This window comes from Saccopteryx bilineata, chromosome 7 (genome assembly GCF_036850765.1).
Source record: "Saccopteryx bilineata isolate mSacBil1 chromosome 7, mSacBil1_pri_phased_curated, whole genome shotgun sequence".
NCBI classification, from domain to species: domain Eukaryota; kingdom Metazoa; phylum Chordata; class Mammalia; order Chiroptera; family Emballonuridae; genus Saccopteryx; species Saccopteryx bilineata.
Genome location: NC_089496.1, coordinates 82,357,851 through 82,374,469, shown reverse-complemented (window position 1 = coordinate 82,374,469; position 16,619 = coordinate 82,357,851). Strand labels below are relative to the sequence as shown.

Below are 16,619 nucleotides of genomic sequence, written 5' to 3'. Positions count from 1 at the left end.
CTCTCATCATCTTAGCCAGCAGTGGTTGCTACAGCGAACGCATTTCTTGGTCTTGTTCTGAAGGGTTGCTGCTCAGCGGTGACTTGGCAGGGCTTGTGCCTGGCCTGTGGGTCTTCTCATTCCAGAACAGGGCTCACATCTCTTCACGTCCCATTGGCTAAAACAAGTCATGTGGCCAAACCCAACGTCTGTGGGACAGGGAGGTACACTTCACTGAGTGCGGGGTTTCTCGGCCTACATGCTGTTGACATTTTGGGCCAGATAAGTCCATGTGTTGCGGCTGTCCTGTGCATTTTAGGACATTTAGAGCATCTCTGGCCTCTACCCTCTAGATACCAGTAGCACCCCCCTCTGGCTGTGAGAACCAAAACAGTTCCCTCAGTAGAGATAAAATCAAGAGAATCGATGACATATTGGGAAGCATGGCGAGGACGAGGGTAGGAGAGAGCGGAGCATTGTGGACGTAATGCACTCCGCCCAGCCAGCGAACGCCCCTTACCTGAGCACATTTCAGGTTTGGTTCAGAAACACCAGTCACCATATAAGCCCTCAATTTTTAAAAGGATAGGAGAGCCCTGGCCAGTTGGCTCAGTGGTAGAGCGTCGGCCTGGCGTGCGGGGGACCCGGGTTCGATTCCCGGCCAGGGCACATAGGAGAAGAGCCCATTTGTTTCTCCACCCCCCCTCCTTCCTCTCTGTCTCTCTCTTCCCCTCCCGCAGCCAAGGCTCCATTGAAGCAAAGATGGCCCGGGCGCTGGGGATGGCTCCATGTCCTCTGCCCCAGGTGCTAGAGTGGCTCTGGTCTCGGCAGAGCGACCCCCAGAGGGGCAGAGCATCCCCTCCTGGTGGATCCCGGTCAGGCGCATGCGGGAGTCTGTATTACTGTCTCTCCCCGTTTCCAGCTTCAGAATAAATAAATAAATAAATAAATAAAAATAAAAGGATAGGAGAGCCAGGGTCCTCATTTTTCTCCCCCAGGACTGCCCAGCGTGGCTGCAGTACTGTGACCCTGCCCTCACCCCTCACCTTACATAGACAGCCTTTTCCCCCTCTCTTATCCGGTGGTTCTCAGTGTGTGTTTCTCAGACCAGCAGACCCTGAAAATGTGCTAGAGAAGCACATTCTTGGACTCCGCCCCAGGCCTGCTTCATCAGAAATGGGGTGGGGGGGCCCAGCAATCTGTGCTTTAATAAACTCTCAGCTGTTTCTGAGGCACGATCAAGTTTGAGAACATCTGCTTTAGTCTAAAGAAGGGGGTTGAGCCAGGGGTACAGGACAGGATCTCCTGGGCCCCTGCACTGGGAGGTGATTGTTCAGCGGACCTGGGCAGAGCCTGGCTGGGAACTTTATGAAAGTGCTCCTGGTACCTGGGATGCTCGTAGGGGCCTGTTCAGAACCACTGCTGTAGAACTTCTCTAGCTTCTTGGACCAAAGCATGTTGGTCTAAGTTAGGGACCATCATGCATTTGTCATGACATTTCATCATTCATTTCTGTGTATTTGTTCAGCTTCTATTATTTGCTAAGCTCTATGCTAGGCTCTGTGGAATATTGATACATATGTTAAATAGGGTTCTGGAGCTCTGTTAATTTGCAGTCCAGACTGAGACATCTGTATAAAGCATAACAATACAATCTGGTCACATCATAGTAAAGAAATAAGTGATATGAAAACATAGCCAGCCAGACATATAGCAATAATAGTAAAATCAAAAGCTTGCTTGCTTAGTTATTTATTCATGAGGGACAACAGGAAGTGAGAGAGATGAGGAGCATCGACTCATAGGTGCGGCACCTTAGTTGTTCACTGATGGCTTCTCATACGTGTCTTGACAGGGACGCTCCAGCTGAGTCACTGACCCCTTGCTCAAGCCAGTGACATTGGGCTCAAACCAGTGACCCTGGGCTTCAAGCCAGTGACCTCACGCTCAACGTGGTGAGCCCACGCTCAAGCCGGTGACCTCAGCATTTTGATTGTGGGTCCTCAGCATGCCAGGCTGACGCTCTATCCACTGCACCACCACCAGTGAGGAGCAGAATCATATTATTATGGAGAGCTGCCATGACACAGAGCTCTGAAGACGTGGTGAACTGGGTTGTAGTCAGCTCAGCCCCCAGCAGCTCGGAGCTGATGTCACATAGAGAGCTGACTCAGGAAGAGCTCCCTGTGCTCCGTGGTGGGTGCTCCTCCTCCGGCCGCTGGGTGGAGCTCTACTGTAGTGGTCTTGTTTTTGTGAATTGGATTTCTTTCAGCATCTAAACAGTCTTTTTGATGACCAGATAATGTTTTTATTTATTTATTCTATCTAAAGTGTTTTTAAGATGTCACATCAGTGTATGCATGTATTTAATCAGAATGTAATGTGTGTTGTGAGGGCTGACCACAAACATAAAAAGCTTTTTGAGCATTTAAAAGTCTTTTTTTTTTTACACTGTGAAGGAGAATGTTGATTTATAGAAAAGGAAACAGAGCCAGCGAAGTTAAGTGACTCACCCAGGATCACAGATCAGTGTTCCGTCTGTTAGACCCATCGCCCGTGACTTTGCTGGAACGCACATATAAATGGCTCTGAAAGATTGAGTGGCACTCACGCGCTCCTGCCCTTCCTGACCAACCCAAGTGTTGTCCTTTAGGGCAGTGGTTCTCAACCTTTCTAATGCCGTGACCCCGCAATATAGTTCCTCATGTTGCGGTGACCCCAAACCAAAAAATAATTTGGGTGGCTACTTCATAACTGTAATTTTGCTACAGTTATGATTCGGAATGTAAATACCTGATATGCATTATGTATTTTCCAATGGCTTTAGGCGACCCACCAGGGTCGCGACCCACAGGTTGAGAACCTCTGTTGTAGGGGATCCCAACAAGCCCTCGGGATTCAGAAGTGTTAAGGCTCCCGTCACCAGAGTGGCTGCATCGATTGGAAATGCCCAGAAGCTGCCCATGTGTGACAAGTGTGGCACTGGCATTGTGTGAGTATCAACCTCTCCCAGGCACTGGGGGCCCCCCGAGGTGACAAGTCAGGAAAACATGGAAAGTGCTGAATGTTTCCATTTGGGTGCAATGGGGGAAATCGTACCTGGAATATGGAGCAGAGGCCGGGTAGGGCCTGTGTCCCACAGCCAGGTGGTGAAGGTCTTCCTGGGCCAGAGAAACACGTAGGATATGAACATGTAAAAACTCTAATTTGGGAGGATAAATTAGAGTCTTAATATAACTAGTAATAAATAAGTTATCTTATTGATAATAGTCTGACTAAGCATAAAGTAGAGCTCAATAAATCTATACTAACAATGTAAGTTTACAAGAGGATTTTATAAAATATTAAATAAAGTTTTCTGCTCAATATTACCAGATTAGTAATCTTAGTTATGTATTCTGTAACAAATCAAAAGTATATTATCAGGCTCTGGCCGGCAGGCACAGTAGTAGAGCCTCTGTCTGGTGTGTGGATGTCCCGGGTTTGATTCCCGGTTAGTGCACATAGGAGAATTTCCCACCTAATTTTCCACCCTTCCCTTCTCCACCTTCTCTCTTTCATTCTCTCTCTCTCTCTCTCTCTCTCTCTTTCTCGTTCTCTCTCTTGTTCTGACTCTCTTCTCCTCTTGCAGCCATGGCTGTATTGAACCCTGTGGCTGAGAATGGCTCTGTGGGTTCCATCTCAGGTGCTAAGAAGAGCTCAGTTGCTGAGCAACAGAGCAATGGATGGGCAGAGCATCACCCCTTAATGGGCTTACCAGGTGGATCCTGGTTGGAGTTCATATCTGGTTCTGTCTCTCTGCCTCCCCTTTTACTGAATAAAACAAAAAAAAATGTATATAATTGATCCAGTGCTTTCACCTCTGGCTAAGCTCTCATTACAGTTGAAAGGCTTGTTCCTCTCTGGCTGATGCACATCAAGGGTTAACGATGGAGCAGGAAGCATAACTGCTTCCCCTCACTCCCACCAGGCTGGGGCTTGTAGCTCTGATTCTCCCTTGCTCAAGGCCAAAGAGGACAGCTTGACTGCGGGCAGCTGTGGACACTTGTTTTAAGTTAGTTGCTAGCTCAATTCCTGTAAGAACCAAGGGAAGGAATGGGCTCCAACTTTCAGCTATGCCAGCTCTGGAAGGCATGAGTCCTTCAGTCTGTTCCCTGCACACTCTGTGCTAGATTGCACTAGCCCCGCCCCTTCAGCGGAGATCTCTCCACCCCCTCCTTTTATTCCTTTGTTCTAAGTCATTTGCTTATTCCCCACCCCCTGCTCCCTTCTTATAAAAACCCCTGCCTGCACCAGAAGGGGGGAGATGATCTTTTAAGGACAAGGGTCCCCTCCTATTCTCAGGTGGCCGGCACTTGGATAAACCTCTTTTCTTTGCACCAGCACCTGTGTCATTAAATTGGTTGTCATGGCAACAGGCAGCTGGACCTGCAGGTCATTTTTCTGGTTTCACTAATAATCTTGTTTTAGGAATAATGATTAGGATCTATTAAGTCCATACTTTCCCCTTGGCCAGGTTAAAGTGCCCTGACCACAAAAGGAATTTTTCAAGCTCTCTAGAAGTGTGTTTCTTACATTCTCACGTGCAGAGGAATCACCTGTGAGCTCTGAAGATGCAGATTCTGATTCATGAGTAGGTCCGAGCAAGGCCTGAGACGCAGCGTTCTTGGCAAGCTCCCAAGTGACGCTGATGCTTCTGATTGACCGTCACATTTTTCAAGGCAAGTTTCTGGAACACAGACTGCCTTACAAAGGGGCTACAATATTGCAATTCGGGTCACTGTTAGGGAATATATACCACAGTATATATATATACCCTAATCAGGTATAATTCTGTACCATAAAATTCATAGCTTTTTTCTTTAGTTTTTATTATTAGGTACCTCAATCAAGATATAGAACATTGCCATCACCCCATACTAACCTTGCTTATGACTCTTCCCAGTTAATTTCCTCCCACCCCTGAACTTACCCCAGGGGTAACAGCCCCCAGGGTAAATGCATGGTCTCCAACTCCCCCTTCCACACTCCCAGTGGCCACGCTCCTGACTTCATCAGGATTGCAACCATGGAGTGAATTGTTCTCCATTCTTGATCTCTGACCTTCACCCCAGCTGCTGTTTTGTCTGGAGTCCTCCTGCAAGTCACACAGGTCTGCAGCCTTAGTTTCTGAAGTCCATTGGGTTTTATGGACACATACCTTAATTTTCCTTTTTAATGGAATGTGAAGGAACTACACCGTGGGTGGGAAATGAGTGAGTAAAGCATAATCAGTGTAATCCATCTGTATGTGGCTTCAGCCCTAAGGACAGGTGGTCAGGCTCCCTGAGTTATTGCTGGTAGTCACTGCCTGCATCCTGACACCTGGAGGCCCCTGGGGGGCTGGACGGTATGCGGTTGGTTACTCACAGGTTAAAACTTGCTTACATTCAAACCTGTCCACCTCGTATAGTATTTGCTCTTTGGCTCCCTGGGCACACTGTCACTCTTCCCAGGGGCTGGTGGCTTCTGAAAAAGCATCTGAGGCTGAGAGGCGGGAGGTGATTGGGCCAGAGGCTGGGCTGCCCCTCCCCCTGGCAGAGCCCTGGGAGGTCCCGCTGCCATAGGATCCCCTGTGACCCCACAGGAGCAGGGAGAGGCTGCAACAGGGAGGAGAGGGACTTAACCCCACATGGCAGTTTTCACTCATTTCTATTACCTGCAGAGTCCTGATGCTGTGCCAGGCACTAATCCAGGGCTGGGAACACAATGGTGAACAGACAGACCAAGCGGTTGCCCTCATGGGGGTTACTGTCTAGGGGGAGACAGACAACTGCATGTATAACCCACAGGAGGGACGATAAGACATGGAGAAGGATGCAGAGTAAGGGGGTGGAGTGATGGGGTGGGGTGGGCTTTGAATTGGAGGGTCCGAGAGCTGTCTCTGAAGAGTGACATCTTTTTTTTTTTTAATTCAGTGAAAGGAGGGGAGGCATAGACAGATTCACGCATGTGTCCTGACCAGGATCCACCTAGCAAGCCCACTGGGTTCCGCTCTGTGGAGAATACCTGTGGCCAATCATGGAGAGTGTCTGGGCCATTTATTAGAGTGGCTGGGTTGTGCTTGACTTCCCTCCTCCCTTCCTCTAAATAGGATCTAGATGCAATGTTGTTGAATCAATTGAGGAAGAAATTAAGCATTTCTGCCCAATGGGATTAGGCCAACAAGGTACTGAATTGCCAAACGTGTTTGGCAGAATGCACTGGTTGCATTGAATCAGCAGCCAATTCTGATGACAGACGTACCTCCAAACCTTGGCAGAACATCTACTGTTGAATTAAGAGAGGGTTTACGCCACTGTGATTACACGTACAATTCTGGGGGTAATGTTTTACTGAAAGGAAATGGTGAGTCTGTTATAACTTCTTATACATGAATTTTCATTCATCCTTTATAGCTTAAAGCCTTCTCAGCCTCTCACCAGCCTTAGTGTAGGCAAAGAATCTGAGGGTTACAAGATGTTGCAGGAGAAACAGGAGTTAAGGAACTAAAGTAGTCTGCTCCATCGCCCGAGTCTGAGAAGGCTGACCTGCCCTGCGTGTGGTGGGAGGCTCTTGTCCACGGCCTGGGTGAGGGTCAGTCAGTGCTGAAACAGAGCCAGCAGAGCCGAGGTGGGAGAGAAGAGCACGGGGTGGGCTCTTACAGGCTGTAATTAAAGTACAATTATCTAACAATGCCACCTTCTTGCCTCGGTCTGTGCTATACGCTGATCTGTTTTCTGTTGCCTGTGCGTAGTATGACTGAGTCTGGGTGAATTTCTTTGTGGGATTTTGTTGGTTTGTCCCTCAGGCACTCCTTGTTTGGTCTGAACCCACATATCTCATCCCTGGAGTGACTGTCCAAGGAAAATGGACAAACTGAACCAGAATGAGTAGCAACAGAATGAACCTGGGCCCTAGGCTTCACCTTGAAGTCCAGGAGGGAATGCCTCTTTATTTTACTGCTCCAGTGTGTTTAGCACATCTGAGTCCTGCTCTTACTGCTGTCTCCCTCTCCTCCCTGCTGTCCCCCTCTGCTCCCTGCTGTCCCTCTCTCCTGCCTGCTGTCCCCCTCTGCTCCCTGCTGTCTCCCTCTGCTCCCTGCTGTCCCCCTCTCCTCCCTGCTGTCCCCCTCTGCTCCCTGCTGTCCCCCTCTGCTCCCTGCTGTCCCTCTCTGCTCCCTGCTGTCCCCCTCTCCTCCCTGCTGTCTCCCTCTCCTCCCTGGGTCCCCCTCTGCTCCCTGCTGTCCCCCTCTGCCCCCTGCTATCCCCCTCTGCTCCCTGCTGTCCCCCTCTGCTCCCTGCTGTCCCCCTCTCCTCCCTGCTGTCCCCCTCTCCTCCCTGCTGTCTCCCTCTGCTCCCTGCTGTCCCCCTCTCCTGCCTGCTGTCCCCCTCTGCTCCCTGCTGTCCCCCTCTGCCCCCTGCTATCCCCCTCTCCTGCCTGCTGTCCCCCTCTGCTCCCTGCTGTTCCCCTCTGCTCCCTGCTGTCCCTCTCTGCTCCCTGCTGTCCCTCTCTGCTACAGGAGAGTCGTTCCTCCTGAGAGGCATGTGAAGACCTGGGGAACCTGATGGGGAGAGACTGGCCTCAGCTGGGCTTCCACTCCCCTGGGTCATAGCACCCGGGAAGGGACTGAGCTTGGTGTTTCAGGGAAACTAGTTTCACTACTTCCTAGCTGCAAGAACTTAGCCAATCACTTACCCTTTTATACTGGGACACCTCCTTCATTCCTGATCTTGATAATTTGTCTTTTTTCCTGTTTTCTTGATGAATCTGTTTAAGAAATTTTTTTTTAATGTAGGGAGAGAAAGACAGGAACCTCAGGCTGCTCCTGTTTGTGCCCTGACCAGGGGATGGACCAGGGACGATGCTCACTGAGCTCTCCAGCCAGGGCTTTCTTTCTCTCTTAGAGATGGAGAGAGGAAGGGAGAGGAAAAGGAAGCACTCATTGTTGTTCCACTCAGTTGTGCATTCCTTGGTCGCTTCCCCACCCTGACCAGGAATCGAACCCACAACCTTGTCCCTTCAGGCTGATGCTCTTAACCAGCTGAGCAAACTGGCCGGGGCATAAGTCATAATTATTATTACCAAACCACTTAGCTTTTCACAGAGAAAAACTTTTTCTCAACTGCACAATGTAACGTCAACCAGAAATTTTGGAAATGTGCAAACCACTGTTGGGAAAAATCACTCAAAGGTCACATTCAATTGAATGTGGTGGGGCAGTGTGCTCTTTATTGGCAAAAACGAGCTCTTGTGCAAGGATTTGTTTGCACGGTTGAAAATGTAAAGCAGGAAGATGTTTGAAAAGCCATACATGAAATTCAGTTTTGATAGTCCCTCCTCTTGTAACCTGTACATAACATAATATATTTAAACGTGGTCTTGCATATTCATGAATCAAGAAGTAAAACCTAAATCTCTCATGACAAACAGCTACTGGACAGCGAATGTTGCCTCGGGTCTGGCAATGTTGTGGCGGAGAGCTGCTACCATGAAGAAGCAGCTGCATTGCGAGAAGCACAGCGGTATCACGACAGGGCACCCAGTATCAGGAGAGGCGGGGCCACACTGCAATTAACCCGCAGGGCTGCGAGAGTCCGTGCCAATTCACGACAGGCAGCTACTATCGAGAGAGACGGATCACACGGCAGGAGACCAGCAAATATTGCGACAGGCTGGTCAATATCACGAGATGCATGCTAGCATCGTGAGAGCCGGCCATGCTGTGACAGGTAGTGACAATCACCAGAAACCAGCCAGTATCACAAACAGACAGCTATTGTGAAAGGCAAGCCAGCATCTGAGAGCATTTCAGATAGAAAAAGGCACAGCAGTATCTCGGCAGGCCAACCAGTATCGTGAGAGGCTGGGCAATATCAAGATCAGCAGCCATTATCACAACCGGGCTCTACTATGGTGAGAGTTGGGCCAGTATCATGACAGGCTCCACTCCTGGGAGAGGCATGGCAGTGCCACAGTCTGCTGGAGACCATCTTCAGAGCCAGCTCTAGGGTTGGCTAATGTCATGACCGGAAACCATGGAACCATCAGTGTTACAACAAGCAGCTTCACAGACACGTCCTAATGAGCCTCATTGGTCCCAGTATATATTTATGTTATGTGTACCAGTAGTTTTTAAACTATTTTACCCTTGAGAACCCGTAAAAATAAAAGAATTATTTCAGGAACCACTAAGGCAAAAATTACCATGACCATCAATGAATTTGACTGAGATCGGTGGGTCTATAATCTTCATATACCATAAAGGTCGATTAACTCTTGCACGGACCAATACAAAATTTCTGGCAGACTGGCCTGTGGACCGGGTTGAAAAACACCGATGTGTACTGTGCCAATGCATAGCGAAAAGTTTGTAAGGTCGTGCACCAAAGTATCAGCAGTGATTTGACGAAAGTCAAAATCATGACAGGACTGGTGCAAGAGAAAAAAGGTTTATTTAGTTGCCACACCCTGGGAGAACAGTGGACTCCTATCTTAAAGACCATCTCTCCTTCCTGCTCAAAAAAGTGATTCTTACAGGAAGAGGCGGCGGAGGGCTTTTTGTTTTTCTCTATTTTATTATCTTGTTGCTTTTGAAGCACTGGATCCTGTCCATTCATTCATGTTTCTAGGTTTTGGCACGCTCAGTGTGAGAGGCTCCGCCTGCAGCAATCTTGGCCAATGGGGGAGTCTTCCCAGCATTCCCTGTCAGCTGTAACAATCCCCCCCCTTCAAAACGCTGGAATGCCAGCTTGGGGATCTAAAATTTATACAGAGTTGGCTCTACATGCCAGACTGCCGCATTCTATTGTTAAAAAGATTCACTTTGTAAATTGCATGCACAAATAACGTTTTCCCCTAAGAAGCAGCAATTATGTTTAGAAGTCCTACTAGAACACGCTCTTCAGTTCCAGGTGCTCCTGACTTGCTCAGGAGACCTAGAGGTGAACTCTTCCCACCCAAGATCTACAGGAAGGTCAATCTAGCCGTTTGGACTTCCTTACAGCATTTAAAGTGACAATGGGCTGTTACTCACTTCAGAAATCTCCCAGAAGATAGGACAGGCACTATAGATTCAATGGAAAGTAGGTGCATCTCGGAGACCCCACTCTACGGGGAAGACTGAGAAAATGAACTACACAATTAAAAAGACCCTGGTGAGCCTGACCAGGTGGTGGCACAGTGGAAAGAGCGTCAGTCTGGGATGCTGGGGACCCAAGTTTAAAACCCCGAGGTCACTGGCTTGAGTGCAGGCGCATCCAGCTTGAGCACGGGCTCTCTAGCTTGAGTGCGGGGTTAGTGTCTTGAGCATGGGACATGACCCCATGGTCTCAGTTTTGATCCCGAAGGTCGCTGATTTGAAGCTGAAAGTCACTGTTGAGTGAAGGGTCACTGGCTCAGCTAGAGCCTCCCCATCAAGGCACATATGACAAAGCAATCAATGAACAACTATGGTGCCACAACTATGAGTTGATGCTTCTCATCTCTTCTGTCTGTCCTTGTCTGTTCCTCTTTCTCTTTCTCTCACAAAAATAAAAATAAAAAAATAAAAAAGAAGACCCTTGTGAAATATGCCAGGAAACATTTGAAACTAGGCCAGATACTCCCTTTTGCTCTGGATTAGGGTAGCAATGTAAAGTGGGCTTAAATTAAGACCTTAACAAGAATGTGGTGGTTACCGGGGAGGTGGGTAAGGAGAAGAGAGAGGGAGAGAGGAAGGGGGAGGGAGAGGGGCACAAAGAAAACTAGATGGAAGGTGATGGAGGACAATCTGACTTTGGGTGATGGGTATGCAACATAATTGAATGACAAGATAACCTGGACATGTTTTCTTTGAACATATGTACCCTGATTTATTGATGTCACCCCATTAAAATTAATAAAAATTTATAAAAAAAATTAAATCCTTAAAAATATTTTAAATTAATTTTTATAAAGAAATCGAAAGGCATTATTTATTGTTCCGCTTATTCATGCATTAATTTGTTGGTTTTGTATGTGCCCTGGCCAGGGATTGAACCACAACCTCGGCATGATGGGAGACACTCTAACTGAGCTACCTGGTCAGGGCCAAAGTAAGCCCTTTTGAAATAATTTCCGGAAGGCCCTGCAAAGTTTCTGTTTTAGGAACACCCCCTTTAGATTTAGAACATGAATAAAAATCAAACAACATGTACAACATTTAGAGCAAACACTAACAACTTTGCACAAATTTTCTCATTGCAGTTCCACCCATCTGATGAGCACTTGAACCTGTTACAGCCGGGAGAATGAGTCTCACTACAGACCTCGAAGACTCAAGGTCCTGAGCAGCTGTTAGCCAAGCAATGGCCAGTCCCTATGACGTCCTCCTGACAACTCTTCCCTAAAGCTCATGGGAATCACGCCTTGGGTCCACCACACACGGACCAAGCGGGTGCCAACTGAGAAAAACTCAGAGCTTGCTGTGGCTGTCGACACCGCAGGGGGAAGCTGGACGTGTTCCTGAAAGAGATTTAAAATTCTTCTTTTGAAAAGGAACAGTGCCTCCCAAAGTGACAATGTTACTTTTTATTTCATTGTCACTTCCCAGACGGTGGTTTTCTCAGCAAACTTGTCTCATGGTTGTTGTGTCACCCAAAGCCCCTCAGGATCACATCATGGGGAATCTTCAGTCTCTCCAGTTTCTGATTTCACTGCAATTCCTCTGCGCTACTAGACAAACCCCTCTCTAAATACTTGATTGTTTGTCTGCACAACATGTCTCCTTTTGGAAGCCCATTTGCACACCGCCTCATGGAATATGAAGCATTCACCAGCTTTGCTTGTTCGGCAGTGCTGTCCTCAAGACACCGTATGTTGCCTTCCGAAGACAGCAATGTTTCTCCCCCGCATAAAGGCTTCCCTTCATTCTTGACCCCCCATCTTCCTTAGTAGACACCAAGAATCTCTGCTGACTTGGAATGAAATCCTTTTCAGTTGTTTAGAAATCATTTTTAATTTTTCAGTTACAGTTGACATACAATATTACATTAGTTTCACGGGTACAACCAGGTTATTAGACATTATATAACTAGGTGGTCATCCAGATAAGTCTCATACCCACCTGGCACCATACAGTTAGTATATAATATTATTGAGTTTATTCCTTACACTGTATTTTACATCCCCATGACTATTGTGTAACAACCAATTTGTATTTCTTACTCTTTTCACCTATTCACCATCCTTCAGCCACTCTTCCATTTGGCAACCATCGAAATGGTCTCCACATCTATGAGTTTCTTTCTGTACTACTTGTTCATTTATTTTGTTTTTCAGATTCAGTTGTTGATAGATATGTATTTATTGTCATTGTATTATTCACATTTTTTACCTTTATTGTTTCTTCTTCTGCTTAAAGAAGACCCTTTAACATTTTATATAAAACTGGTTTGGTGGTGATGAGCTCCTTAGCTTAACTTGTCTGGGAAGCTCTTTACCTGTCCTTTGATTCTAAATGGTAGCTTTGCTGGGTAGAGTAATCTTGGCTGTAAGTCCTTCCTTCTCATCACTTTGACTATTTCTTGCTACTCCCTTCTGCCTTGCAAAGTTACTTTTGAGAGATCAGCTGACAGTCTTAAGGGAGCTCCCTTGTAGGAAACTGACTGCTTTTCTTTTGCTGCTTTTGAGATTCTCTCTTTGTCTCATAAGTTTTTTTTTTTTTTTTTTTTTTTTTTTTCAAAATCCACCTCAACCATTACCTCCTAAGGGAAATCTTTCAGATCTCTCTGTGCTTATTGTGCGACTTTTGGCAGAACTGATCACCCTTCCTCTGAGCTTCTGCTGTAACTTGCATGTATTTCTATGATACCGTTTATCCTTCCATAGTTCTATTATTTGCTTATATGTTCATGTCCTTTAATAAACTATGATCACCCTAAAATCAGGGACGGCATCTTATTCATTATTATATCCCCAGTATGTGTAGCACAGGACTAGTAAATATTTTTGCCTGAGTAAAAATCCGTTCTGCATCATGTCTCATAAGTTTTGACTGCATACTAAAGACAACGGATAAAACAACAGTAGAGAGTCAGTATTCTGTTCCCTGAAGAGACATGCCCTTCCCTCTATAAGACAGAGTGAAGAGGTAAGCTCTTTGCACTAATCGTAAATTGAGCTCTTTGGGGGTTAGGATTCAGTTTTAGTTAGTTTCAGTTAACCATTCATCTCATTGTCTGGAGAGCAGGATTAGGCCTCTTTTTCAGCAGGGCTTGGGATCTAAGCCTGGAAACTACTTTCTTTGCTTACCAGCTCAGCCCCCAGCTTTTCATGCAATGGGCGATCCTTTCTTCTAGCTCAGCCCCCAGTGTCCAATACTCTGCTGTATACTTGATAAAAATCTAGTGGACATTGGCTGGCAGTGAGAAATCGCTCCATGTCTAGGGCTTCTCCACTCTAGCTCACTCGGTCATTCAAAATTCAGCTGGTTTTGTTTCATTCCCTTAGGGAAAATGGCTCATCTAGGAAAAGCCTACTAGAATTGAATTGCAGCCTCAACTCTGATAGATAAATATGATCCTGTTGATCTTAATATCTGACCTTTTCAAACAGACGGCCCTTGCTGCTTTCCTTTCCTACTGCCCTGGAGTGGGGGTTACCCTGAGTATGTATCCCCTCCAACCTACCTGGAGGTTCTGTGTCTCCTGCTCTCCTCTCATCTTCGTGCAGGATGAAGTCAGAAAACAGCATCAGCGGAAGCCCTGGAGGCTGGGAGAATAAGGAAACCTACCGCTAGGCCCCGGCTTGCATGCCGTGGAGTATCATGTCACATACTCTGCATTGCTCACCCACTCCGTCCCTGAGTACTTCAGTCTTGGGATTCAGACCTCCCCCCGGGTCAGAAAGCACCAAAGCGTGTGGGGAAAGCCCGAAGTCCCGGAAACAAGTGTGTAGCTACTTGGGGTGGGGGTGGGGTCCTCTCTGACAAACATCTGTCTGGAATGAATGCCAGCAGAAGTTTTCATGTACCTTTTGCATTTTTAAAAAGAAAATCTCGAAAACACTGAAAAAGTATGTTTGAATGCTGGATTCTTACAAATAAAGATGGTTATTATAATGAGAAAAAAACAATGTAATCTTGTTTTCTTCTTTTTTTTTAAATTTTTTTACAGGGACAGAGGGAGAGTCAGATAGAGGGATAGATAGGGACAGACAGACAGGAACGGAGAGAGATGAGAAGCATCAATCATCAGTTTTTCATTGCGACACCGAAGTTGTTCATTGATTGCTTTCTCATATGTGCCATGACCGCGAGCCTTCAGCAGACTGAGTAACCCCACCCCCACCCCCACCCCCACCCCCACCCCCACCCCCACCCCCACCCCCACCCCCACCCCCACCCCACCCCACTCGAGCCAGTGACCTTGGGTCCATGCTAGTGAGCTTTTTGCTCAAGCCAGATGAGCCCGCGCTCAAGCTGGCCACCCCGGGGTCTCGAACCTGGATCCTTCCACCTCCCAGTCCAACGCTCTATCCACTGCGCCACCGCCTGGTCAGGCATTGTTGTTTTCTTGATATTCCTATGGGAACCACAGTCTTTTATGACCATCTACAGTCAAGAAGTGGAACTTCACTTTTTAGTCCCATTCAGACTCAACTATTACCCCCCTCCCCTGTCCCAATTAGCTTTATAAAACTTTAAACAGAATGCCAAGAAGGTATAACGTTTTGAATGCAATTTCACAACCAGTTACAAGGCAATGTTTTCTTACAGAATAATTGTGTGTTAACTCTCTGTGAGTATTTTATGTAGAAATTATTGAAATGACATCACCTCATCCCTATGGAGCATAAAACCCACATATACAGAAGATGCATTTGTCACTTAATGAGACTGTATTTGTATGACCACAAATATACATTTGCTCGTTTCTCCCTGGGTCCATGCCTATGATAATTTTGTGCCATGAGACCGATTATAGTGCCTTTTAAAGGATTTTGTTGTCTTGGAACCTGTTAGAGAAAACCTTATTGAGTGTAGTTTCTCTTTAAATAAATAATAATAATAATAATAATAATAATAAAGCAACATAGATTTCTTTAATCACTCACTAATTACTTTTTTGTGTACATTTTGAGGAAAGATATATCATGGAACAGTTCTGAAATATAAATAATACCAGGTTATAGATGTTTCTGTTTAACCACCACTGCTTCCTCTTTGCTCACTGTCAATAATTTAGTTCATCTCAGGATTGTTTATCTTAAAGCAAATTCATATTAGATGAGGGTTTAAAACTTTGGTGGTGATGATATAACCCCCACTGCCAGCTCTAACGACTTATATATTAGGCTTGCTCAAACAAGGGCCTGCACTTGATTCACACAGTGGCTCTGATTGTTGTCTTGTTTCCCAATTTTTCCCTTCATTTTTTCATTTTGGCTCATTCTTTAGATTAAATGAATAAAGAGATAGGGTGAAAGTCATTTTTCAGTGTGTAAAGGAAGGCAGGGCTCGTGGATGGTATTTGGACCATCATTAAATGAGCTAGGGTGGCTCTTCACCATCTTCCCTTCTTGCTGGCAGCCACACCAATGGAAGTCGAGCTGTGAAGTTTCAGTGGGTACAAGATCTACCCAACACGGGAGGCACTACTCTGGACCAACAGGAAGGTTTTCTAAATTCTTAATGCAAAATGTGAGCTGGCATTCCTCTCCTATAGGAATCCTTGACAGATAAACTGGACTGTCATCCACAAAAAAAAGCACAAAAAGGGTCAGGACAAATTCAAGAGAAAAGAACATGCCATGCAGCCAAAGTCCAGAGGGTCATCACTGGTTGATCTCTTGCTGGTAAAATGGCCAAGAGAAATCAGAAACCTGAAGTTAAGAAGGCTCCATCTACAAGTACAAGCTATCAGGGCTGCCAAGGAAGCAAAAACGGCTAAGCACGCATCTAAAAAGACAGCAGTGGCTGCTGCTAAGGCTCCCACAAAAGCAGCTCATAAGCAAAAAATTATGAAGCTTGTGAATTTTTCTGCTCTCTGTGTTGTTGAAAAATACCAAGTTGGCAGATCAGATTTTAAAGACCTGGTTATTAAATAAATAAATAAATAAATAAGCTAGGATGGACCAATTAATTGAGGTTTGAGGGAAAGGTGATGCTTGATTTTATACATGTTGACTTTGATTTTTGGTGATATCATGTTGTTTCAGTGGATATCTCTCTAGAACAGTGGTTCTTAAACATTTTGAAGTTGGGGCACATTTAAAATCCTACAAATAATTGTAGGCACACTATATACAAATTTCTGAGAAATATGTTATAATAATGAAGTCAAATATTAAAGTAAAAATATATAAAGTCCAAGCATGCTTTTATGGTAATTAAATGAAATAAACATGACAAAATTAAATTTATTCTGACATTAAATACATTTTTATGTTACATTTTTTGAGTTATGCTTTTTAGAATTCGTAAAAAAGAAGGGTTAAAAAATATAAAAATGACCAAAAAAGTTATCTTTTTATATATATAGGTATATTCTTTCTTTTTTTTAAAAATAATTTTATTTTTTTTAATGGGGCGACATTAATAAATCAGGATACATATATTCAAAGATAACAAGTCTAGGTTATCTTGTCGTTCAATTATGTTG

At 45.6% G+C, this 16,619-nt stretch overlaps 1 pseudogene; it reads left to right on the top strand.

Annotated features, from left to right (window-relative positions):
* Positions 1-15,555: 15,555 nt before the first annotated feature.
* Positions 15,556-16,065, top strand: LOC136311169 (large ribosomal subunit protein eL24-like; annotated as a pseudogene).
* Positions 16,066-16,619: the final 554 nt, after the last annotated feature.